At 40.1% G+C, this 25231-nt stretch overlaps 1 long non-coding RNA gene across 17 annotated transcripts in view; it reads left to right on the top strand.

Moving 5' to 3' along the window:
• The window catches only part of LOC102399157, a 70457-nt gene extending 46835 nt beyond the window's left edge, over positions 1-23622 (top strand). For 6 of the 17 annotated variants that reach the window (XR_006548528.1, XR_003106836.2, XR_003106832.2 and 3 more), the window contains 6 exons: positions 6629-6750; positions 15908-16065; positions 18118-21279; positions 21774-21918; positions 22609-22685; positions 22866-23622. This is a non-coding gene — a long non-coding RNA (uncharacterized LOC102399157). Of the gene's footprint in view, positions 1-6628; positions 6751-8496; positions 8516-15907; positions 16066-18117; positions 21280-21773; positions 21919-22608; positions 22686-22865 lie in introns of those variants that run through there. The other 11 variants (XR_003106839.2, XR_003106835.2, XR_003106840.2 and 8 more) reach the window with 10 other exon arrangements.
• Positions 23623-25231: the final 1609 nt, after the last annotated feature.

The following is a 25231-nucleotide window of genomic DNA, read 5'->3' as shown; positions in this document are numbered from 1 at the left end:
AGCCCCCAAAAATAAAGTCTGACACTGTTTCCATTGTTTCCCCATCTATTTCCCATGAAGTGATGGGACCAGATGCCAGGATCTTCGTTTTCTGAATGTTGAGTTTTAAGCCAACTTTTTCAGTCTCCTCTTTCACCTTCATCAAGAGGCTTTTTAGTTCCTCTTCACTTTCTGCCATAAGGGTGGTGTCATCTGCATATCTGAGGTTATTGATATTTCTCCCGGCAATCTTGATTCCAGCTTGTGTTTCTTCCAGTCCAGTGTTTCTCATGATGTACTCTGCATATAAGTTAAATAAGCAGGGTGACAATATACAGCCTTGACGTTCTCCTTTTCCTATTTGGAACCAGTCTGTTGGTCCATGTCCAGTTCTAACTGTTGCTTCCTGACCTGCATACAAATTTCTCAAGAGGCAGGTCAGGTGGATAGGTGTTAGCTCTTCTCTAAATTTTTAGTATAATTCAGCTGTGAAGCTATCTGGTCTGGGCTTTTGTTTTTTGGAAGATTTTTTATTACAATTTGATTTCTATGCTTGTCATGGGTCTGTTAAAATTTTCTATTTCTTCCTGGTTCAGTTTTAGAAGGTTATATTTTTGTAAGAATTCATCCATTTCTTCCAAGTTGTCCATTTTCTTGGCGTATAATTGCTGATAGTTGTCTCTTATGATCCTTTGTATTTCTATGTTGTCTGTTGTGATTTCTCCATTTGTATTTCTCTTTTTGTTGATTTGATTCTTCTCCCTTTTTTTCTTGATGAGTCTGGCTAATGGTTTGTCTCTTTTATTTATCTTCTCAAAGAACCAGCATTTAGTTTTGTTGATTTTTGCTATAGTCTCCTTTGTTTCTTTTTCATTTTTTTATGCCCAGTTTTTATGATTTCTTTCCTTGTACTAACCCTGGGGTTCTTCATTTCTTCTTTTTCTTCTTCATTTCTTCTTTTTTCTTGCTTGAGATGTAAAGTTTGATTATTTATTTGATTTTTCTCTTGTTTCTTGAGGTAGGCTTGTATTGCTATGAACCTTCCCCTTAGCACTGCTTTTACTGAATCCCATAGGTTTTGGGTTGTCGTGTTTTCACTTTCATTCATTTCTATGCATATTTTGATTTCTTTTTTGATTTCTTCTGTGATTTGTTGGTTATTCAGAAGCATGTTGTTTAGCCTCTATATGTTTGTATTGTTAATAGTTTTTTTCCTGTAGTTGACATCTAATCTTACTGCATTGTGATCACAAAAGATGCTTGAAATGCTTTCAATTATTTTGAATTTACCAAGGCTAGACTTATGGCCCAGGATGTGATCTGTACTGGAGAATGTTCCATGTGCACTTGAGAAAAAAGGTGAAATTCATTGGTTTGGAATGTCCTATACATATCAATTAGGTCTAACTGGTCCATTGTATCATTTAAAGTTTGTGTTTCCTTGCTAATTTTCTGTTTAGTTGATCTATCCACAGGTGTGAGTGAGGTATTAAAGTCTCCGACTATTACTGTGTTACTGTTAATTTCCCCTGTCATACATGTTAGCATTTGCCTTACATATTGAGGTGTTCTTATGTTGGGTGCATATATCTTTATAATTGTTATATCTTCTTCTTGGATTGATTCTTTGATCATTTTGTAGTGCCCTTCTTTGTCTCTTTTCACAGCCTTTATTTCGAAGTCTATTTTATCTGATATGAGTATTGCTACTCCTGCTTCCTTTTGGTCTCCATTTGCATGAAATATCTTTTTCCAGGCCTTCACTTTAAGTCTGTATGTGTCCCTTGGTTTGAAGTGGGTCTCTTGTAGACAGAATATATAGGGGTCTTGTTTTTGTATCCATTCAGCCAGTCTTTGTCTTCTGGGGAGCATTCAACCCATTTATATTTAGGGTAATTATTGATAACTATGATCCTGTTGCCATTTTTTGTGTTGGGTTTGAGTTTATACATGTTTTCTGTGTTTCCTGTCTAAAGAAGATCCTTTAGCATTTGTTGAAGAGCTGGTTTGGTGGTGGTGAATTCTCTCAGCTTTTGCTTGTCTAAATCTTTTTATTTCTCCCTCATATTTGAATGAGATCCTTGCTAGGTACAGTAATCTGGGTTGTAGCTTTTTCTCTTTCATCACTTCAAGTAGGTCCTGCCATTTCCTTCTAGCCTAAAGAGTTTCCATTGAAAGATCAGCTGTTACCCTTATGGGAATCCCTTTGTGTGTTTCTTTTCCCTTGCTGTTCTTAATAGTTGCTCTTTGTGTTTGATCTTTGTTAATTTGATTAATATGTGTATTGGGGTGTTTCACCTTGGGTTTATCCTGTTTGGGACCCTCTGGGTTTCTTGGACTTGGGTGGCTATTTCCTTCCTCATTTTAGGGAAGTTTTCAACTGTTATCTCCTCAAGTATTTTCTCATGGTCTTTCTTTTTGTCTTCTTCTGGGACTCCTATGATTTGAATGTTGGGTCGTTTGACATTGTCCCAGATATCTCTGAGGTTGTCCTCATTTCTTTTAATTCTTTTTTCTTTTTTCCTCTCTGCTTCATTCATTTCCACCATTCTATCTTCCACCTCATTTATCCTATCTTCTGCCTCAGTTATTCTAATGTTGGTTCTCTCCAGAGTGCTTTTGATCTGAGTTATTGCATTATGCATTATTGACTGACCCTTTTTTATTTTGTCTAGGTCCTTGTTAAACATTTCTTGCATCTTCTCAATCCTTGTCCCCCGACTATTTATGTGTAACTCCATTTTGTTTTCAAGATTTTGGATCATCTTTACTATCATTATTCTGAATTCTTTTTCAGGTAGACTCCCTGTCTCCTCCTCTTTTGTTTGGTTTGGTGGGTTTTTATCATGTTCATTTACCTGCTGAATATTTCTCTGCCTTTTCATCTTGTTTAGATTGCTGTGTTTGGGGTGGCCTTTCTGTATGCTGGAACTTTGTGGTTCCTCTTTATTGTGGAGGTTCCTGCCTGTGGCTGGGGTTGGACGAATGGCTTGTCAAGGTTTCCTGGTTAGGGAAGCTTGCATTGGTATTCTGGTGGGTGGAGCTGGATCTCTTCTCTCTGGAATGTAATGAAGTGTCCAGTAGTGAGTTTTGAGGTGTCTATGGGTTTGGTTTGACTTTAGGCAGCCTGTATTTTAATACTCAGGGCTATATGTTCCTGTGTTCCTGGAGAATTAGCATGGTATGTCTTGCTCTGGAACCTGTTGGGTCTTGGGTTGAGCTTGGTTTCAAGGTAGGTATGTAGGCTTTTGGGCTTCCCTGGTGGCTCAGCTGGTGAAGAACCCACTCTTGTCAATTAACGTTCCCTGGATTTGGGCGTTTTCTGGTGTTCTCAAGTTTTGGATTTAAGCCTCCTGCCTCTGGCTTTCGGTCTTATTCTTACAGTAGCCTCAGGACTTCTCCATCTATACAGCACTGATGGTAAAACATCTAGGTTAATAGTGAAAAGATTCTCCAAAGTGAGGGACACCCAGAGAGGTTCACAGAGTTACATGAAGAAGAGAAGGTGGAGGAGGGAGATAGAGGTGACCAGGAGGAGAAGAGGGGCAATCAAAAGGGGAAAGACCAGTCTAGCCAGAAATCAGTTCCCTAAGTGTTCTCCACAGCCCAGAATACCCGGAGAGATTCACAGAGTTAAGTAGAGAAGAGAAGGCAGAGGGAGGAGATGGAGGTAACCTGGGGGAGAATAGTGAGAGTCAAAAGGGGAGAGAACAGTCAAGCCAGTAATCACACCCCTAAGTAAAAATGGGTACTGAAGATTAGATTCTTAAAGATACAAAATGATAACAAATACCAAAAAGCAAAGATTAAAAATCTAGAGTAGAGGTTAGACTCTCAAAAATACAATATTAAAAATACGAAACCAAATCAATAACAAAAATTATAAAATGTATATGTGAAATTTGGTTTAAAAATAGGGTCTTTTTTTGCAAGATAATATTAGGTTATAAAAATGAAAATTAAAGAAGTAATAAAAAACTTAAAAATAAAAAAATTTAAAAAAAAATTTAAAAATTTCCAAGTCTCTTCAGTGTCTAATTTCTGCCCTGACACAAGGGGGCGAAGGTGGTCGTTTACTTAGGCTCTCTTGTTCAGTCGTGCTGTGGGGAGGGAGGAACACTGCAAACAAATATCACTGGTGTGTGTGGGGAGTGCTCACAGTATATGGACCACACTGGGTTTGCCCCAGCTCATGGCACCATTGGAGAAGGCAATGGCACCCCACTCCAGTACTCTTGCCTGTAAAATCCCATGGACAGAGAAGCGTGGTTGGCTGCAGTCCATGGGGTCGCAAAGAGTCGGATACCACTAAGCGACTTCACTTTCACTTTTCACTTTCATGCATGGGAGAAGGAAATGGCAACCCATTCCAGTGTTCTTGCCTGGAGAATCCCAGGGATGGTGGAGCCTGGTGGGCTGCCGTCTATGGGGTCGCACAGAGTCGGACACGACTGAAGCGACTTAGCAGCAGTAGCAGCAGCAGCAGCATGGCACCTGTGCTTTCCCAGTCTACACTGCCCAGGCTCCAGGTTTCTCTGAAGGGGAACTATGCAATTGGGCCCTGGATTGCATGCACTTCCCAGGTCTAAGCTGCTCAGTTTCAGGTTCTCGAGTACTCCACAAAGGCACAGACTCTGTTGGGCCTGCATTTTGTGCCCTTCCCAGGTCTGAGGCGCTCAGGCCACCAGGTGCTTGGTGAGTGCACTATCCCAGGTGTGCAGTGCTTCTTATCACCTTTCTGGTCCCAGCTGATCTCAGGCTGTGACTCTCCTGGCATATGTCAACCGTCCAGGAACCTAGGAAGACTTGGTTAGCAAATGGGAGCCTGCTCACAGTTTGGAGGATGCCATCTCTGGGGCCAAGATTGCCTCTCGCCTTCCAGCTCTGGCTGTCATCCACCTGCCTTTCTCCCTCCTGCAGGGCAATGGGCCAGTCCACAGCCAGCTAGCTTTCCTCTGGTATTCGCTTAATCCTTTGTTCTGTGAGCTGGCCAGGCTATGACTTAGGTTAGGGCTAATTGCGGGAAATTTCTCTCTCTTTTTTTTTTTCCTCTTTCTCTCTCTTTTTCTCTCTCTCTGGCTATCCCACAGTTTGGGTTGCTATCTCATGTTGGCTCCTTCAGATTGTCCTCAGGACATCCAGGCCTGGTCCTTACCCTAAGCATACAACCTGTGCCTCCCCCCCACCCCACCCCACACCTCCCCCTACTCGCTGTGGCAGATGTGAGCATCTGGGCTATCTCCACTGGGAGTTGTAGTTAAGGCATGTATTCTGTGGACTTTTTTTCCCCCCTCCCAGTTACGTTGCCCTCTGAGATTCCATAACTCCCCACAGACCTGCTGGTGAGAGAGTGGTGTATGGAAACTTCTCTTCCTTCACGGCTCCCTCCCTGGGACGGCTCTCCATCCCTAACCCTTTTGTCTGTCTTTTTGTCCTTTATATTTTGTCCTGCTTACTTTCAAAGAGAATGGGCTGCCTTTCTGGGTGCCTGGTGTCCTCCACCAGCATTCAGAAGTTGTTTTATGGAAGTTGCTCAGCATTCAAATGATCTTTTGATGAATTTGTGGAGGTTAAAGTGGTCTTCCTGTCCTATTTCTCTGCCGTCTTAGGACCGGCCCCCAGAATCTTTTTCTTTAATGGCAAAACTTGTTTAGGTGGTATGCTTTAGTGTTGTCACCTGAGTTGCTCAGTATATTATACTGCTTTACATGCAGAACTTTTCATGGTTTACTTTTAGTTCAGTGTTGCTATTTAGACTGGGCATATTCTAATAGTATTAACCATTTAGCCTTCATTTGCTCCTCCAGTTTACTGTGTGGAACTTTGTTAACTAGCAAAATAATTTGGTATTAGGATCTGTCAACCATGGACTGATTGGTTCTGGAGGTCCTGTTACTTGCTATATTATGAAACTACAGTCCTATGATTTGTTATACTGCCAATATTAGTTTAATCATGATAAAAAAAATGTATCCCTGAGTTTTATATTGGTGAATGGTCATTATTTCTGTCTTGCTGTTGTTATTTGTTGAACAGCATTAATCTAAACCATAGTCACCAAGGTAATTCAAATATATTTGGTAGGTCTTAGACTTTTTCTGGGGGCTTCCCTGGTAGCTTAGCTGGTAAAGAATCTGCCTGTGATTCAAGAGACCCCAGTTTAACTCCTGGGTCAGGAAGTTCCCCTGGAGAAGGGATAGGCTACCCACTCCAGTATTCTTGGGCTTCCGTGGTGGCTCAGATGGTAAAAAATCCTCCTGCAGTGTGGGAGACCTGGGTTCGATCTCTGGGTTGGAATGATTCCCTTGAGAATGGAATGCTACCCACTCTAGTATTCTTGTCTGGAGAATCCCCATGGACAGAGGAGCATGGAAGGTTACAATCCTTGGGGTCGCAAAGAGAGTTGGACATGACTGAGGGACTAAGCACAGCACAGACTTTTTCTACCATTAAGGAAAAAAAAATTTTTTTTACTGCCTTACATTGGTACAGAATTGTCATGTTTTCTTGTTATTAAAAATAAGTGGCTAGTTGGTGGCTGAGCACCCCTCTGTTATATAGATGTGGTCCTGCTAAGATTTTTCACCACCTATGGTCAAATGTGGTACTTTTCTGGTTTTGAAGTTCTTTGGTGATGGTTTTTTTACAGTGTTGCCTCTGCTACTTCTCTGCTAGATCATCATTTGGCCCAGCTGTATTATGGGATCATCTTCTGACTTCATGGTGTCATTGAAAGGCTTACGTGTGCTAGTGGATGAAAATATTTCAATGGTAAGACTAATCTCCATGTGGTATTTTATCTCAAATCTTTGCCAACATGCTTTGTGTTACGTGTAACACATATTGGGAAGTTTGATGCTGGCACACTTAATTTACCTTAACTTATGGCCAAAATAGGTGAAGGCAATGGCACCCCACTCCAGTACTCTTGCCTGGAAAATCCCATGGATGGAGGAACCTGGTGGGCTGCAAGTCCATGGGGTTGCTAGAAGTCGGACATGACTGAGCAACTTCACTTTCACTTTTCACTTTCATGGATTGGAGAAGGAAATGGCAACCCACTCCAGTGTTCTTGCCTGGAGAATCCCAAGGACAGGGGAGCCTGGTGGGCTGCTGTCTATGGGGTCGCACAGAGTCGAACATGACTGAAGCGACTTAGCAGCAGCAGCATTATCAAAATACTGGTAACCATTATTTGGTGTCAGTCTGGATTTATAGCTAACAAGGGTCATTTCAGTTTTGTAATAACAAGATTAAATATTTTATAGTAAGAACACTGATGTTAGCAACCCTGCTAATCAGTGCGACTCTGAGTAAGGCAGTTAACTTCTTTAAAAACGAAACAAGACAACTATATTGTGACATAATATACCATAAAAGTTACCCTTTTAAAGTTTCAGTAGTTTTTTGTATATTCATAGAGTTCTGCAACCATCATTATTGTCTTACTGTAAGACATTTTCATTCCCCCCAGAAAGAAGCCCCAGACCCGTTAGCAGTCATTCCTCATTTTCCCTGTTTGCTAACCCTGGAAACCACTGATCTAACTTTTTGTTCCTATGAATTTGTCTCTTCTGGTCATTCATATGAGTGGAATCATACAATATGTAACATTTGTGTTTAGCTTCTTTTACTTAGCATGTTTTGGTGATTTAGATGCTGCTATGTGGTGTCAGTATATTGGGCACCTACCAACCTGGGGAGTTCATATTTCAGTGTCCTATCTTTTTGCCTTATCATACTGTTCATGGGTTTCTCAAGGCAAGGATACTGAAGTGGTTTGACATTGCCTTCTCCGGTGGACCATGTTTTGTCAGAACTCTCCACCATGACCTGTCTGTCTAGGGTGGCCCTACACAGCATGGCTCATAGTTTCGTGGAGTTAGTCAAGACTGTGGTCCATGCCATGAAACAAGGCAAATTGGAAGTCGTCAAACAGGAGATGGCAAGAGTGAACGTTGCCATTTTAGGAATCAGCAAACTAAAATGGATTGGAATGGGTGAATTTAACTCAGATGATTATTATATCTACTACTATGGGCAAGAATCCCTTAGAAGAAATGGAGTAGCCATCATAGTCAACAAGAGTCCGAAATGCAGTACTTGGATGCAATCTCAAAAATGACAGAATGATCTCTGTTCATTTCCAAGGCAAATCATTCAATATCACAGTAATCCAAGTCTGTGTCCTGACAGGTAATGCTGAAGAAGTTGAATGGTTCTATGAAGGCCTCCAAGACCTTCCAGAACTAACACCCAAAAAAGATGTCCTTTTCATTTTAGGGGACTGGGATGCAAAAGTAGGAAGTCAAGAGATACCTGGACTAACAGGCAAATTTGGCCTTGGAGTACAGAATGAAGCAGGGCAAAGTCTAATAGAGTTTTGCCAAGAGAACACACTGGTCATAGCAAACACCCTATTCCGACAACACAAGAGAATACGCTCCAGAGTCTTCAGACTCTACAGACATTACCAGATGGTCAGTATTGAAATCAGATTGATTATATTCTTTTTAGCCAAAGATGGAGAAGCTCTATCCAATCAGCAAAAACAAGACCGGGAGCTGACTATGGCTTAGATCATCAACTCCTTATTGCCAACTTCAGACTGAAATTGAAGAAAGTAGGGAAAACCACTAGACCATTCAGGTATGACCTAAATCAAATCCTTTAGAATTATACAGTGGAAATGACAAATAGATTCAAGGGATTAGATCTGATAGACGGAGTCCCTGAAGAACTATGGACGGAGATTCATGACATTGTACGTGAGGCAGTGATCAAGACCATCCCCCAAAAAAGAAATGCAAAAAAGGCAAAATGATTGTCTGAGGAGGCCTTACAAATAGCTATGAAAAGAACAGAAGCAAAAGGCAAAAGAGAAAAGGAAAATATACCCATTTGAATGCAGAGTTCCAAAGGATAACAAGGAGAGATAAGAAAGCCTTCCTCAGTGATCAAATGCAAAGAAATAGAGGAAAACAATAGAATGGGAAAGACAGAGAGCATTTCAAGAGAATTAGAGATACCAGGGGAACATTTCATGCAAAGATGGGCACAATAAAGGACAGAAATGATATGGACCTAACCGAAGCAGAAGATATTAAGAAAAGGTGGCAAAAATACACTGAAGATCTATAGAAAAAAGATCTTCATCACCCAGACAATCATGATGATGTGATCACTCACCTAGAGCCATACATCCTGGAATGTGAAGTCAAGTGGGCCTTAGGAAGCATCGCTACAAACAAAGCTAGTGGAGGTGATGGAATTCTAGTTGAGCTATTTAAAATTCTAAAAGATGATGCTGTGAATGTGCTGCACTCAATATGCCAGCGAATTTGGAAAACTTAGCAGTGGCCACAGAACTGGAAAAGGTCAGTTTTCATTCCAGTCCCAAAGAAACATAATGCCAAAGAGTGCTCAAACTATTGCACAATTGCACTAGTCTCACACTCTAGCAAAGTAATGCTCAAAATTCTCCAAGCCAGGCTACAATAGTATGTGAACCGTGAACTTGCAGATATTCAAGCTGGTTTTAGAAAAGGCAGAGGAACCAGAGATCAAATTGCCAACATCTGTTGGATCATCAAAAAAACAAGAGAGTTCCAGAAAAGCATCTCTTTCTGCTTTATTCACCATGTCAAAGCCTTTGACTGTGTGGATCACAACAAGATCTTCAAGAGATGGGAATACCAGACCACCTAACCCACCTCCTGAGAAATATGTATGCAGATCAAGAAGCAACAGTTAGAATTGGACATGGAACAACAGACTGGTTCTGAATTGGGAAAGGAGTATGTCAAGTCTGTATAATGTCACCCTGCTTATTTAACTTGTATGCTGGTTCATCATGAGAAATGCTGGACTGGATGAAGCACAAGTTGGAATCAAGATAGCCAGAAAAAATATCAATTACTTCAGATATGCAGATGATACCACCCTTGTGGCAGAAAAGCAAAGAACTAAAGATTCTCTTGATGAAAGTGAAAGAGGAGAGTGAGAAAGTTGGCTTAAAACTCAACATTCAGAAAACGAAGATCCTGGCATCTGGTCCCATCACGTCATGGCAAATAGATGGGGAAGCAATGGAAACAGTGACAGACTTTATTTTGGGGGCCTCTGTCACTGCAGATGGTGACTACAGCCATGAAATTAAAAGATGCTTTCTCCTTGGAAGAAAAGTTATGACCAACCTAGACACCATATTAAAAAAGCAGACATTACTTTGCCAACAAAGGTCCATCTAGCCAAGCCTATGGTTTTTCCAATAGTCAGGTAAGGAAGTGAGAGCTGGTCTATAAAGAAAGCTGAGCACCCAAGCATTGATGCTTTTGAACTGTGGTTTTGGAGAAGACTCTTGAGAGTCCCTTAGACAGCAAGGAGATAGAACGAGTCCATCCTAAAGGAAATCAGTCCTGAATATTCATTGGAAGGATTGATGCTGAAGCTGAAACTCTAATACTTTGGCCACCTGATGTGAAGAACTGACTAATTTGAAAAGACCCTGATGCTGGGAAAGATTGAAGGCGAGGAGAAGGGGACAATAGAGGATGGTTGGATGGCAGCACTGACTCAATGGACATGAGTTTGTGTAACTCTGGGAGTTGGTGATGGATAGGGAGACCTGGTGTGCTACAGTCCACGGGGTCACAAAGAGTCTGACACAAGTGAGCAACTGAACTGAACTCATGTAGCGTCAGATTCCAGGGCACAGGATGACACAGACCCTGCCCGCCTGCAGCACACACTTAGGGGATGGGGGTGGGGGACAGACATGCAAAACAACCTCTGCCTAATAAGAAAATTGCTGTAATGAAGCAGAATATAAAATGCAGTGGGGATATCAACAGCACACCACTGTCTCAATTGAGTTGAGTGGATTTTTGTCCATTTACTCTTCAAGGAGGACATATGGTTGTGTCCATATCACCCAACTTCTCCATCATAGATGACGTTTTTCCAAGTGCCTCTCATTAAGATTGGGCTTCCCAGGTGGCTCAGTGGTAAAGAATTCCCCTGTCAATGCAGGAGACACTGGTTCAATCCCTAGGTTGGGAAGATCCCCTGAAGGAGGAAATGGCAACCTACATCAGTATTTTTGCCTGGAAAATTCCATGGACAGAGGAGCCTGGTGGGCCATAGTCCAAGGGATCTCAGAGAGTAAGACACAACTGAGTGATAGAACACACACACACACATAGTATATGTTAGTACTTCATTCCAGTTTTTAGCTGAATAATACTCCACTTTATGGATTAACCTTGTTTTATTCATTCATCAGTTGAACGATATTTTGGGTTTTGTGTGGACATTTTCCTCAGTTATTTACTTTGTGTTACAATTGCTTTGTAATATGGCAACTCTCCATATACTCTTTTGAGTAATTGACAGGCTACTAAGGTAACTGCATCATTTTACATTTTCACCAAGAAATTTATGAGGATGTCAGTTTATCTCCATTCTCACTTTTCTTTTATAAATGGCCATCCTGGTGGATGTTAAGTGTAGTTCACTCTCGAACAGCACAGGGGTTTGGAGCACTGTTCCTCCTCACAGCGCAAAATCTATATGTAACTTATAGTGAGCCCTCCATATATGCTATTCCTCCTGAGGTTCCTCATGTGCATGGATTATCTAGTACTACAGTATTTAGTACTGAAAAAAATCCATCTATAAATGAACTCATGTAGTTCAAACCCATGTTGTTCAAGGAACATCTGTATCTTGTATCTCATGTGGTTTTGCCTAGTATATCTCTGTTGAGCAACTTTTTGTATGCTGATTGGCCATTTGTATTTCTTTAGAGAAATGTATATTCAAATCCTATGTTCACTAGAATTGAGTTATATATCTTTTTATATGTTGTTTACATTTTCATTAATAATAAATTCTTTTTAAAAAAATTTATTTTTTAATTGAAGGATAATTGCTTTACAGAATTTTGTTGTTTTCTTTCAAATATCAGCAGGAATCAGGCAGGTGCACCCATGTCCCCTCCTTCCCGAACCTCTCTCCCATCTCCCTCCCCATCCTACCCTTCTAGATTGTTACAGAGCCCCTGATTGAGTTCCCTGAGTCATACAGTAAATTCCCATTGGCTTTCTGTTTTACATATCATATTGTAAGTTTCCATGTTACTCTCTCCATATATCTCACCCTCTCCCTCCTTCCCTCCCCCATGTATATAAGTCTGTTCTTTTTATCTGTTTCTCCATTGCTGCCCTGCAAATAAATTACTCAGTACCATATTTCTAGATTCTATGTATATGCATTAGGGAACAATATTTATATTTCTCTTTCTGACTTACTTCACTCTGGATAATAGGCTCTAGGTTTGTCCACCTTATTAGAACTGACTCAAAGGCATTCCTTTTTATGACTAATCCGTTGTATATATGTACCTCAACTTCTTTGTACATTCATCTGTCAGTGAACATCTAGGTTGATTCCATGTTCTAGGTATTTTAAGTAGTGCTGCAATGAACACTGGGGACATGTGTCTTTTTCAACTTTGGTTTCCTCAGGGTATATTCCTAGCAGTGGGATTGCTGGGTCATATGGTGGTTTTATTGCTAGCTTTTTAAGGAATCTCCATACCATCTTCCATTGTGGCTGTATCAATTTGCATTCCCACCAGCAATGCAAGAGGGTTCCCTTTTCTCCATACCCTCTCCAGCATTTATTGTTTGTAGACTTTTTGATGATGGCCATTCTGACTGGTAAGAAGTGGTACCTCATTGTAGTTTTTATTTCCACTTCTGTAATAATGAGCAATGTTGAGCATCTTTTCATGTGTTTGTTAGCCATCTGTATGTCGTCTTTGGAAAAATGTCTGTTTAGGTCTTTTTTCCCACTTTTTGATTGGGTTGTTTGTTTTACTGGTATTGAGTTGTATGAACTGCTTGTATATTTTGAAAATTAATTCTTTGTCAGTTGTTTCCTTTGCTATCATTTTCTCCCATTCTGAGGGTTGTCTTTTCACCTTGTTTCTACTTTCTTTTGCTGTGCAAAAGCTTTTAAGTTTAATTAGGTCCCACTTGTTTATTTTTGTTTTTATTTCCATTACTCTAGGTAGTGGGTCATAGAGGATCTTGCTTTGATTTATGTCATCGGGTGTTCTGCCTATGTTTTCCCCTAAAAGTTTTATAGTTTCTGGTCTTATATTTAGGCCTTTAATCCATTTTGAGTTTATCTTTGTGTATGGCATTAGGAAGTGTTCTAATTTCATTCTTTTACACATTGCTGTCCAGTTTCCCCAGCACCACTTACTGTAGAGGTTGTCTTTGCCCCATTGTATATTCTTGCCTCCTTTGTCAGGGATAGAGGAGCCTGGTGGGCTGCCGTCTATGGGGTCGCACAGAGTCGGACACAACTGAAGCCATTTAGCAGCATAGATGCATGGGTTTATCTCTGGACTCTCTATCCTGTTCCACTGGTCTATATTTCTGTTTTTGTGCCAGTACCTACTGTCTTGATGACTGTAGCTTTGTAGTATAGTCTGAAGCCAGGAAGGTAGATTACTTGAGCTCCATTCTTCTTTCTCAAGACTGCTTTGACTATTCAGGATCTTTTGTATTTCCATATGAACTGTGAAATTTTTTGTTCTAGTTCTGTGAAAAATGCCATTTGTAATTTAATAGGAATTGCATTGAGTCTGTAGATGGCATTTGGTAGTTTAGTCATTTTCACAATATAGCAAAGATTAATAACACTAAAAGCTGGTTCTTTGAGAAGATCAACTAAATTGACAAACCTCCAGCCAGACTCATCAAGAAAAAAGAGAGAAAAATCAAATCAACAAAATCAGAAATGAAAAAAGAGAGGTTACAACAGACAACACTAAAATACAAAGGATCATAAGAGAATATTATGAGCAACTACATGCTAATAAAATGGACAACGTAGAGGGAATGGACAGATTTTTAGAAAAGTTCAACTTCCTAAGACTGAACCAGGAAGAAATAGAAATTATGAACAAGCCAATTACAAACACCGAAATTGAAACTGTGATAAAAAAATCTCCCAAAATACAAAAGCCCAGGGCCAGATGGTTTCACAGGGGAATTCTATCAAACATTTAGAGAAGAGCTAATGCCTATGTTTCTGAAACTCTTTCAAAAAACTGCAGAGGAAAGAACACTGCCAAACTCATTCCGCATGGCCACAATCACCCTGATACAAAAACAGGCAAAGACAACGAAAAAAAAAGAAAATTACAGGTCAGTATCATCATTGAATATAGGTGCAAAAATCCTCAATGAAATTCTACCAAACAGAATTTGACAACACATTAAAAAGCTCATACACCATGATCAAGTTGCGTTTATTCGAGGGATGCAAGGATTCTTCAATATATGCAAATCGATCAATGTAATACACCATATTAACAAATTGAAAGATAAAAATCATATGATCATCTCAATAGATGAAGAAAAAGCCTTTGACAAAATTCAGCACCCATTTGTGGTCAAAGCACTTCAATAAATGGGCATAGAAGGAAACTGCCTCAACGTAGTAAAGGTATATATGATAAGCCCACAGCAAATATTATTCTCAATGGTGAAAAACTGAAAGCATTCAATCTAAAATCAGGAACAGGACAAGCGTGTCCACTTTCACCACTATTATTGAATGTAGTTTTGGAAGTCCTAGCTATGGCAATTAGAGAAGAAAAATAAATAAAAGGAATCCAGATAGGAAAAGAAGTAAAACTCTCACTATTTGCAGATGACATGATACTATACATAGTAAACCCAAAACAAACTATCAGAAAATTACTAGAGCTAATCAGTGAATTTAGCAGTCATGGGATACAAGGTTCAGTACACAGAAATCACTTGCATTCCTATTGATTTCAAAATGCTTCTTCCATCCTGCAAGCTTCTGGGAACTCTGTTTATTGTTTATAGTATATATAACCATTAAAAATCTTCAAACCCTCCAGTGTAGAGGTAACTGTGTTTTCACTACAAAAAGCTCATAGAGATAAGAATCCTTTTCCACTTGATGGTTTTGCTTCAGTTTTAAGAGCAACTCTCTAAGAGGTAGCTAAAGGAGACCATCTAGGATACAGAGAGGTATTAAGTTTAGGTCCTATGAAAAGCATTAAAGGAATTAGAGACATTTAGATTCTGGGAAACAACTCCAAAATGGACAGTTTGTTTTCAGATGTCTTATGAAGTCAAGGATAGTTGGTTTTGTTGCATAAAGGCAATTCTAGTTAATGGAGTAATAGATTCAAGAAGGTCCAAAGGTGAAAATACTTTTGGAAGTAATAACCTAGTGGAATTTGAGAATCTCCCCATATGAAAGGTTCGATTACATGCACTTTAAGGTCACATTTAAGGAAGAAATGTAAGGCTTTAGGTAGCAGGTCATAGAAGATATCTTGGGTTATGTGGTTCTACTTGGTGGCCTTTAAAGCTTTTAAAGTATTTCTTCCTTCAGGGTCAAGGGTCGCCTGGGAAGCAGGCCACTGGAAAATGAGTTATATTGCACAGTCTACTAATGAATAGGAATGAAATAAGACCTCAGCTGTTGTCCAGAGAGTCTCTGGTCTCTGGGAGCCACCATTCTCTCATGGGCTCAGAGTGATGGCTCTTTTGATTATAGCATAGGTTGTAGATTTAGAACTTCAAGGATGTGGAAGGACCTTAAAAAAAAAAATCTCATATCTAAAACAGGTTATTTTAATTTGACCCTAATTCAAGTCCTTTTATAATATACCCAAGAAACAGTCTTTTAGCCTCCAAGTAAGGGCACTTAGTAGTGGGGAACTCCCTGAGTTAGTTTGACTCTTCTTTTAAGAGCTCTTTGCAACATTGAGCTAAAATATATCTTTCTACAGTTTCAACTCACTCATTACATTTGTATTATGCCTCAGTTCAAGAATATTGCTTTATTGTTCTCTTTTCTGCATCTTCAGCTTCTCTCTGCCGTCTTTTTGCTGCCATACACTGTGCTGGGTGATGGGGATATGGAGATGAATTAAACATGATTCCTGCCCTCAAGGAGTTCTCAGCCTAGTGAGAGTTTGACATGTACACAGAGAATTACAACAGTATGGTATGCTCTACAATGGAGGTATGTACAAGATACTGTGGGATTCAGAAGAGAAATCATTTGACTGAATCTGGACATGCAAAGGTTAGAGGAACTGATGATTAAGCTGAATCTCAAAAAAAGTAAAGGTTGACTAAGCAGAAAAAGTATGGAGATTAGAAATAGAATGATAAATTGGGAATTACAGTTAGTTCATGAAATTAGGTTGTAAATGTGGGCTGGGAATAGACCTTTATATAGTGTGAAATGAATCAAGTGAAAGTGAAGTTGCTCAGTTGTGTCCGACTCTTGTCGTGTGTGACCCCATGGACTATAGCTCGCCAGGCTCCTCTGTCCATAGGATGTTCCAGGTGAGAGAGTACTGGAGTGGGTTGCCATTTCCTTCTCTAGAGGATCTTCCCGACCCAGGGTTTGAACCCAGGTCTCCCGCATTATAGGCAGACACTTTACTGTCTGAGCCACCAGGGAAGTCTTATTTTGAATCAAAGCAAATTAAATTTGGATTTCATTTTGAGTATTTTAAGAAGGGGATGCTTTTGATGGTCACTGAGATGGTAGTAAGTTATGGAAGATTTTCAGATCTAGACAGGGAGATCAGTTAGAAGGATACTATAGTAGTTAAGATGATAAATGATCTAAAGCTGGAAGGAGTGACAATGAAGATAACCTCTTAAATACAATGTTAAACAAATTATAGATATAATTAGAACATGGGAAAATTCAGGCTTTCAGACTGGCAAATGGGTATCCTCCATTCCCCACCTCGACCTTCATGAAAGATCCTTCCATGTTTTTTTATTTAGGCGTTGCCATTGGTTCCTTCAAGACCAGGGCTTGGCTGCACAGATTTTGCAAGTTCCTTTAGGGGGTGGGGCAGCCATATGTGAAATGTCGACTCTAAGAAAGACAACTGAAGAGCCACAGACTTCTCATAGTGTTACTAAGTTCTTGATCCTTCTCATCAGTAGCAGGGCTACCCACACTGTCACGTATCTTCCAAAATATTTTTTACCAAAACTGGAGGCTTTTATACCCTCTCAAGGAAGAAATGGCCTTGGTTGTTATTGTCTTAATGCTTTATTTTGTTTAAGGATTTTTGAATGTTTATGGTTATATCTCCTGGCAAAAAATATTTACAATAATTAAAAATATAAATATATCCTGAATTGATTTTCTTGTTTCTCAAAGCAATATAAATACAATATTTGGCAAATTCTCTCCTTAAGGCTCAGAGGATTCAGAGAATGGCCTTCTGTGACTAGAATAATTGATTGGAAAGTATGTTTAAGTAGACCTTTTGTATTTTCAGTGAACCTTATATAACTAGCCATGCTGAAGAGCAGTGGAGGGGAGAAGGGTTGGAAGAGGAAGCCCTGAGCAGGACAGCAAAACAGTACAGTGACAGTTTGGGCCTTGCACTCAGATCTAGTCTCATACTTACCAGTGTAGTTTTGAGCATGGTTTTTCACCTCTCTGTGGTACTTTATTTCTTCTTATGTAAAATAGAATTAGTGATATCTTTTTGCAATGATGAGTGGGGGTGGGAATATAAGGATTTAATGGGATTATTTGTGTAAATTGCTTGGAACAGATGTGGGGTATGCTGAATGCTATATGAACTGTAGCTGTTGATAATGATGTTAACCTTGACAAGGATTTAAAAAACATAGTTAACTAAAGGTACTTAACATTTTATATTGTCAATAAGGATGTTGGGGTTTGCAAAAGAAAGTAAAGCTACCTGATCTCAAGGTTTTCAGTGGCATGCTAGAGGGAAGTCACTTTTCTGCTGTTTTTTTTTCCCCTCTGCGAAATAGGTTGGGAAACCAGATGACTTTCGTCCATGCCCTGATCACTAATCTATTGCATTTGCTCTTATTTCCAAATATAAAACTGTTGAAATTTTGTATAATACCTAAACTGAATAAAGTTATCCTAAAAAATGTAGAAAAATACTTTGGAATTGGTCAAAACTGGATTTGAAACCTATTACTAGCTATGTGATCTAAGGCATGTTACTTAACCTAATTGAACCTCAGTTTCTTAATCTAATATATAATAATTAATTTGCAGGGTGTTCATGAGGATATTGTAAAGTGTGTGTTATAAGCACGCTATAAATTACAGCTATCATTGTTAGTTCTTGGGACATTCACCGCATGACAGAAACAACAGCAGGCCCTGGTGGCTGGGAGGACTTCATGGATCCAACAGCAACCTGAAGAAATCCTACTCGGATGGATATAATACAACCTGCTAAGTGTCCTAGCACTTATCAGGTTGTATTATCATTGTCCGTGTCTATGGCTCTCGTCTACCAGACTCTAAATTCCTTACAGGCAAGGACAGTGCCTTATTCATCTTTGTATTCGCAGTGCCTAATCCGGTGCACATTGTAGGCCTCATTAAATGTTTGTTGAATGAAAAAATGAATCATCAACAGACATTAATTGGGCGCCTGCTCTGTGATCTCCATGGGCTCATCTTGTCCCCGCCAGTTGCCTACAACGTCCAAGCTGTCTTCAGTATGCTTTCTTCTGAAGCTCACTCCTGTCTTCTAATTCTTTTGCCAAGGACTTTTCTGTGTAGTGCAAAGACAGCAAATATACTTCATCTCAAGAACCATCTCCAGTTGATTGATAGTACCTGTCTTTATTATGTTCTATAAAAACAGTTCTGAAGCCAGGTGTCAACTCAGTATGAAAGAGGATTATAACTAATTAGTGATGTTTGCTGGGGGTGGGGGAAGGGGATTAGCAGCATACGTGCCATATATATGTCATATTTAATATTGTGTTTTCCATGAAATACTCTGTTTCCATGCCTGTATTTTAGTCTTGGCTACTTGCAGATGTTGCATTGCTGCCGCTGCCACCACTGCTGTTACTACACTACACTTGCTACGAGTTGTTCCTTGGGTAGGACCAGAGTGATCATTGATCAGAAACTCATCCTCACAGTCTGGGGTTTGCTCCTGTTGCTGGTATTCACAGTTTTCCCCTTTCAACTTTACCTCAGCTAACCCCTTACCTACATTAACAGGTAGGCCTTTAGTTTATGTTCACCACTCAACAGGCTCATATTTCCTTTTTCTTATTTACTGTGATTAATCATTATTGCTTCATGAGAAGCCTTCTATTAGAAGATGTGACAACTAGAATACACGTTAAACCATTCCATTAAGGCCCTACAGTGAATCATATAAGCTCCCTTTTAATATAGGAGAAAATTGAGCATACTCACACACTAAAAGGCAAGGGAGAAGGGAGATATTGTACATATGGGAGAGAGATGATGACGTATGGCTCTTAGAACATAGGCAGAGGGCTAGCCTTAGATCAAAGGAGTTACCTCTTTACTGGGGCATAGTGATAAGAATAGGAATTAGAAACAGTACTGATAAGGGTGTTGGAGATTTGTAATTGTAGAGGTGGGTGAGAGGAAGCTGACCAGGGACAGGATTACAGAAACAAGAGTCTTAAGAAATATCCAGGCCATATCAAAGTGAGCAACTAGTTTGAAACTTGATTAGAGACTCAGGAAAAGAAAAGGTAATCTTGGGCCATTGTCACAAGTAGCATTCGGTCGCCTAGAATTGATTTTGCTTGATTGAGGGATGGGGCTTTAGGGGCTTCTCAGGTGGCTCAGTGGTAAAGAATCCGCCTGCCAGTGCAGGAGCCACAGGAGATGCAGGTTCTATCCCTGGGTCGAGAAGATCCCCTGGAGGAGGGCATGGCAACCCATTCCAGTATTCTTGCCTGGAAAATTCCATAGACAGAGTAGTCTGGTGGGCTACAGTCCAGAGGGTCACAAAGAGTCAGACATGACTGAATGAGCATGATTGAGGGATGGACAGCTAGCAAGAGAAGAGTTACACACCAATGGATTTGAGGATCCAGACTGTATATGGAAGGAAGGTCAGAGTCTACATAGAAAAAGTGGCCTTAGTATGATCAAGATGGGTGCTGAGTCTTTGGAAAATGGTATGATAGGATCTATATCAGAGACTGAACTTTGGAATGGTAAAATTTAAAAACTGGAGTGATCAAGATACCCGTGATGCTAGGATGTCAGATGGTTGTTTACTTGGGTATTGAAATGACCCAGGATTATAGCAAAAGCCAGGTTAGGAATGAACACTGAGGGCTAGATAAAATAGGTTTCAGTGACTGAAGAATGATCTAGGGGTTGGCACATGACAACTGTGCAGGTGCAAGAGAAGAAAGGATGCAGTGGGTGGAAATTACTAGAAGATGCAAAAACCGTTGTTTGCCCATTGCACTGAGGTTTTGGCTGGCAGAATGCACATCTAAAATGATTCCCTTTTCTATCAAGTGCTTATTCTATGCCTGACATTTTGCTGTGTGCCATATGTTTCTCCCTTTTGGTCTGTCACATATCCTGTGTGAAAATAAACAGCAATCCCAGGCGAGGGTTAGGGTTAGACTGCTGGCCCTTAGCACTGGTGCAATCCTGTTGCTGTCTCCTAACTCTTTGAAAGAGCAGAAGGCTGGTCATCTGAAAGTGTCAGAAAAAGATTTAGGATCAAAATTTCTCCTTGACCTTGATGTAGCTTGATTACATGGTACATGCTTTTGTTGGCTGTGTTCCATAATATGCTTTGGCCTCTGAGCCTCTGAGTTGAGGAGTGAACTAGAACTGTCCTTTAAAAGATAGGCACAGTTCCTAAAAAACACATATTAATTCAGAACAAGACACAGTCCTATTATCTAATTGAGCTTTTAAGGTAAAGAGTAGACAAAAGAAAGCCCACATCAGTGGATGAATAACAAAACCACTTTGTAAAAGCCATTTAGGGTCAGGATACATCCAGTTTAGTGGCCCTGTTGTAGATGTTCCCTGTGTTGTTGGGAAGGAGGGCTGGAAATTGATGCAAAGAAATAGCCCTTAGAACTTGGAAGGTAAAGTTTAGGGTGAGTCTCTGGGAGCCCTCTGACACCGCATGCAGTCCTTTTTCTTTTGTTATAGTCTTCAAACAAGTCAATATTCCAATGAAGGTTTAGAGCCAGTGTGTTAGAGTGACCAGGCCTTCAGACAGCCTATCCCCTCCTGTGGGGGCTGCGATATATTTATTCCTCAGGAGAAGCTGGTAGACTTCATGAAGGAGAAGAAAAGGAAAAAATTCAAAGGATGACTACAGCCTCTCTTCATCTCAGCTTTGCAAAGCATGACTCAACAGAGAGATCACATTCTTGAAGACTCTCCAGACCACAGGTTGCTCTTTTCAATTGCATACTTAGCCCTCTCAGTTCCTTTCTGTTTTCAGAAGTTGTACTCTATGTGTATATATGAACTATCACTTCCCATAAAAAGGACCTCATGTAGTCAAAAACTGCCAGATCTCCAATGCTGAAATATAGAATATAGGCCCCCAGAGATGAGTTTTAAGTTTCAGCAACATAAAACCCCAGCTTTATGGAAGGAAGGCAGTTAGTTGATTTGAAAGTAACCCCAGCCCCTGTGTTTATAATCCTTTTTCCTTCAGTCCCATGACTGAGATATACTGATTAAAGCAAATAAAAACCATAACTTTCTACTTCCTCTGGCACTGGGAGTTTTTCTCCTTCACTATCACTTCTTTCCATCTGTTAAGAACCAAGGAGGTATGAATGCTAAAGTTGGGGTTGAATTTGTCATAATTACTGCTTTAGTTGGGGAATACTCATATTAATCAGCCTAATACCAACTCCTATCTTATCTCCTGGCAGCCACCACAGACACTAACCACGGCCAGCAACTGGACCTCAGCCCCGGGATTTACTCTTGATGTCTCAACTGATTATGAAATCAGTAGGAGAGCTTGTATCCCTTTCTAACTTGCTCATCAGAGATTTTAAGATTTGCATACATGTGGTATGTAAGGACACAAATCTTAGGGGTTAATAGTAAACTGTCAGGAGTCCTGGTTACTTTTTGTCTCTTGGAAATGGGAAAGATAGGGTATGGGAAAAGTGGAAAGTCTTATACCTCTCAGATATTCTCAATGATTGCTCAGGACACCCATAATCACATCTTCTGATGCCTTATCTTATATCATGCCTCTCCTTTCTTCAGAATCGCAGTGCACTCCTTGCTCTCTCTAGCCACTTTTCATTTCCTGCTCCATGCTGATGGGTTTTAGCAAGTGTTTTTTCTTTCCCTTCCCCCAGGCCATATGTCTGTAACAGGCCCCAGCTGGGAAGAGCCTTATTGTGAATGAGTGAATGAAGCTTCAGTGAATCTTGGGAGTGACCTCATGTTTCTCTCTGGATATGTGGAGAGAAGGAGTGCAGTGCAGAGAGGAAGGAGAGGGAAACTATGATATCCCATTATAGAGTAACAAATGCTTGACATTTTAGTGGGTATTAGACCTAAAAGTCTACATGATTGAAGGAAGCAAACCATGATCTCTGCTGTTTGTGAGTGAAGATAGGAATGAACTCATTTCCTTGAAGAATGAAGGGAGGGAGGGAGGGAGAAGAGAGAACTGAAGGAAGTCATAAAATCCTTTACTTAATTGGAGGAAGCACTGAGACTCACTTCATGAACTTGTACTTTTTAAAGGTAGATTGAAGATAAGTTGTTGTGCTGCACTATTTCTGTTGCTACTCGTGCGGGTCACTACCAGCCTCTCTTCTCAGGTAGGTCTGCCTTTGTGGAGGTTTCTGTTGACCTTTATAAAGAAAGAACCCCCAAAAAAGTTTGCAACTTAGAAGAACCCTCTGGTTCAATGACAGGGTGTTAAAGGGGTTGAGGACAGAGGAAATGACACAAATAGTACCATATAGCTCCATTTTTATTTTATTTTTTCTTTTTAATAGGATTAATGGGCCAGAAACCGTGGGCAGAATGACTTCAGGCAACCCCAAACACCAGATATTGGCATAAGAAAACAGTACAATGAAAAGTCAATACTTGGACCTTTGTCATTCCACAAAGCATGATATACTATCTAAAACAAAAAAGAAGAGCTGCTTTGGAGAAGGGTTTTAAAAGATTGTTTCATCAGAAGAAAGATTTAGAAGAGGGGAAACTTCCAGTTATATAAGATGGGCATTTTAGCTTTTAAAGACATCTGTTCCCTGTGTAGGTCATTGAGATTGATACCAGGAGCAGACTGTGGCTGCCAAAGCCAGTTTAACTAAGTGGTTTCATGCTCCTAGAGAGATGGTGTCACTCTCTTGTCTCTCACTTTGGCGGATATTCATCTGCAATGAGTCCAGTACCTGAAGGAGCAAGAGAACAACAAGTATACAGGGGGACAACAGTATGGCCTTCTGAGTGAAGATAGCAGCGGAAAATGTCATGAGATTGACTGCATTGGGCTGGGCTTGTTCTTTTTAAAAAAAAAAAAATTAGTCTTATTTTTGATGATAAAAGTAACAGGTGGTCATAGTTAAAAAAATAAAGTGAAAGGTATAAATAAAAAAGTAAAGAATATAATTTTACAACTCAAAATCTTAACGCTTGCATGTTTCCTTTTACAACTTTAAAAAAGTGTAACAGTTTAAAATTGACATTGTACTTGTTAATCTCCAACTTGCTCATTTGAAAATAAATAAGCATTTTTCCATGTCATTAGAATTACTTAAAAACACTATATTGTGTCACATAATATTTCATATGAAAAATCCACCAAGCAACTGAGAGCTCTTTTCAGTTATTGAGAAATCACATATACAAATCAACAGCATACAGAAGATTTAAACAACACAAATTACAAGCCTTACAAAATGTGAATGGAAATATATACACTTCTGACTTGAGTTACAGAAAACACAATTCATTTGAAGTACATTTGGAATGCTTGCAAGAATTGATTCTTGGGAGAAAGAACAAGATGGCAGAAAATAGGATGTAAAGCTCACCCTCTCTCATAAATAAAACAAAAATACATCTACATGTGGAATAATTTTCACAGCATATCTATTGAACACTGCCAGAAGACCTCTGACTGCTAAAAAGGCAAGAAAGTCACAGTGTAACTGGGTGGGAAAAAGGAAAGCAAGAAAGGAATCAAGATGGGACCTGCACCCCTAGGAGGGAACTGTGAAAGAAGAAAGGGAGTTTCACAGCCTCAGAGGAAAATGCAATAGCCATTTCTCTGCAGCCAGAGCAGAGGGAGAACTGCACAGATGGTCAGTGCTGATGTCCTGCACTCCTCAGCCTGACACGCACATCTTCCAGTGCTGGTGGAGGCTGGATACTGAAACTCGGGCTTCAGAGATAAAACCCTGTGAGAGGACTGGGATAGGCTATGGTAGACAGGCTGGGGAAGGAGTAGGAATCCTACCCGGGTCCAGCCCTGGTTGGATCCAGGGATTCCCTCAGGATGATGGCATTGGCGATTAAGGGATAGCAAAGGCTGAGAGATTTATTAGAGGCTCAATAATAACTGGTTTACGTGGGAAATCAATAAAGTTCATGACACCAAACTTGCTCTGACCATGGAGGCCGCAGGTGCCCTCTCGAATAGCGGAAGGTGCCCCACCTTAGGCACCTTCTCGAGTGGGTCTTAGAAGCCCAGGCAAGTAAGTGGTCACAGAGGACCCCCGGGCTCCAAATTATTTTGGCATGAAGGAAGAACAGAAGAGAAAAGGAGGAAAAGGAAACAACGACACAGGGAGACCAAGCTTCGGTGAGCAAGGCCCATAGCTTTATTTTCACCAGGGGCTTTTATACTATAAGTTGCACATAGAGGATAATGGGGGTGTGAAATCATGCAAAGTCAGCAGTCTTTGATCCTTATTGAGACCAGGCTTTCTTTTCTGTAAATTTATGGTATACAAATACAAAAAGATTTACATCATCTTCTGGCCAGAAGGCCTATTAACATTTTATGACTCTGACAAAGGTTTGTCAACCATAAGACTTATTTTCTCTAACAGTAATTATTTTAAAGTTTGGCGCCATCCTCCAAAGGTGTTAGATAAAGTTACATTCCTATAGGGCAGAGGTGCAGTGGGTTTACAACAAAGGAAAGAATTTATTACCTTAAGGGTCTAAAGTCGCTAACACCAAGGCCACTACTTATTTTTTCTACATACCAACTAAATTAATACACATTCAAGGATACAATACAGGGGATGTGGAAACTTGGCAGCAAGCATCGGCTCATCAATGAAATCTTCTACTAGTTTTATTCTGACAGCTTCTAACTCTCTGAGAGGCTCTAAGCTATTTGAAT

The sequence above is a fragment of the Bubalus bubalis genome, chromosome X, assembly GCF_019923935.1.
Source record: "Bubalus bubalis isolate 160015118507 breed Murrah chromosome X, NDDB_SH_1, whole genome shotgun sequence".
NCBI classification, from domain to species: Eukaryota; Metazoa; Chordata; class Mammalia; order Artiodactyla; family Bovidae; genus Bubalus; species Bubalus bubalis.
This window is presented reverse-complemented; position numbering and strand designations above follow the sequence as displayed.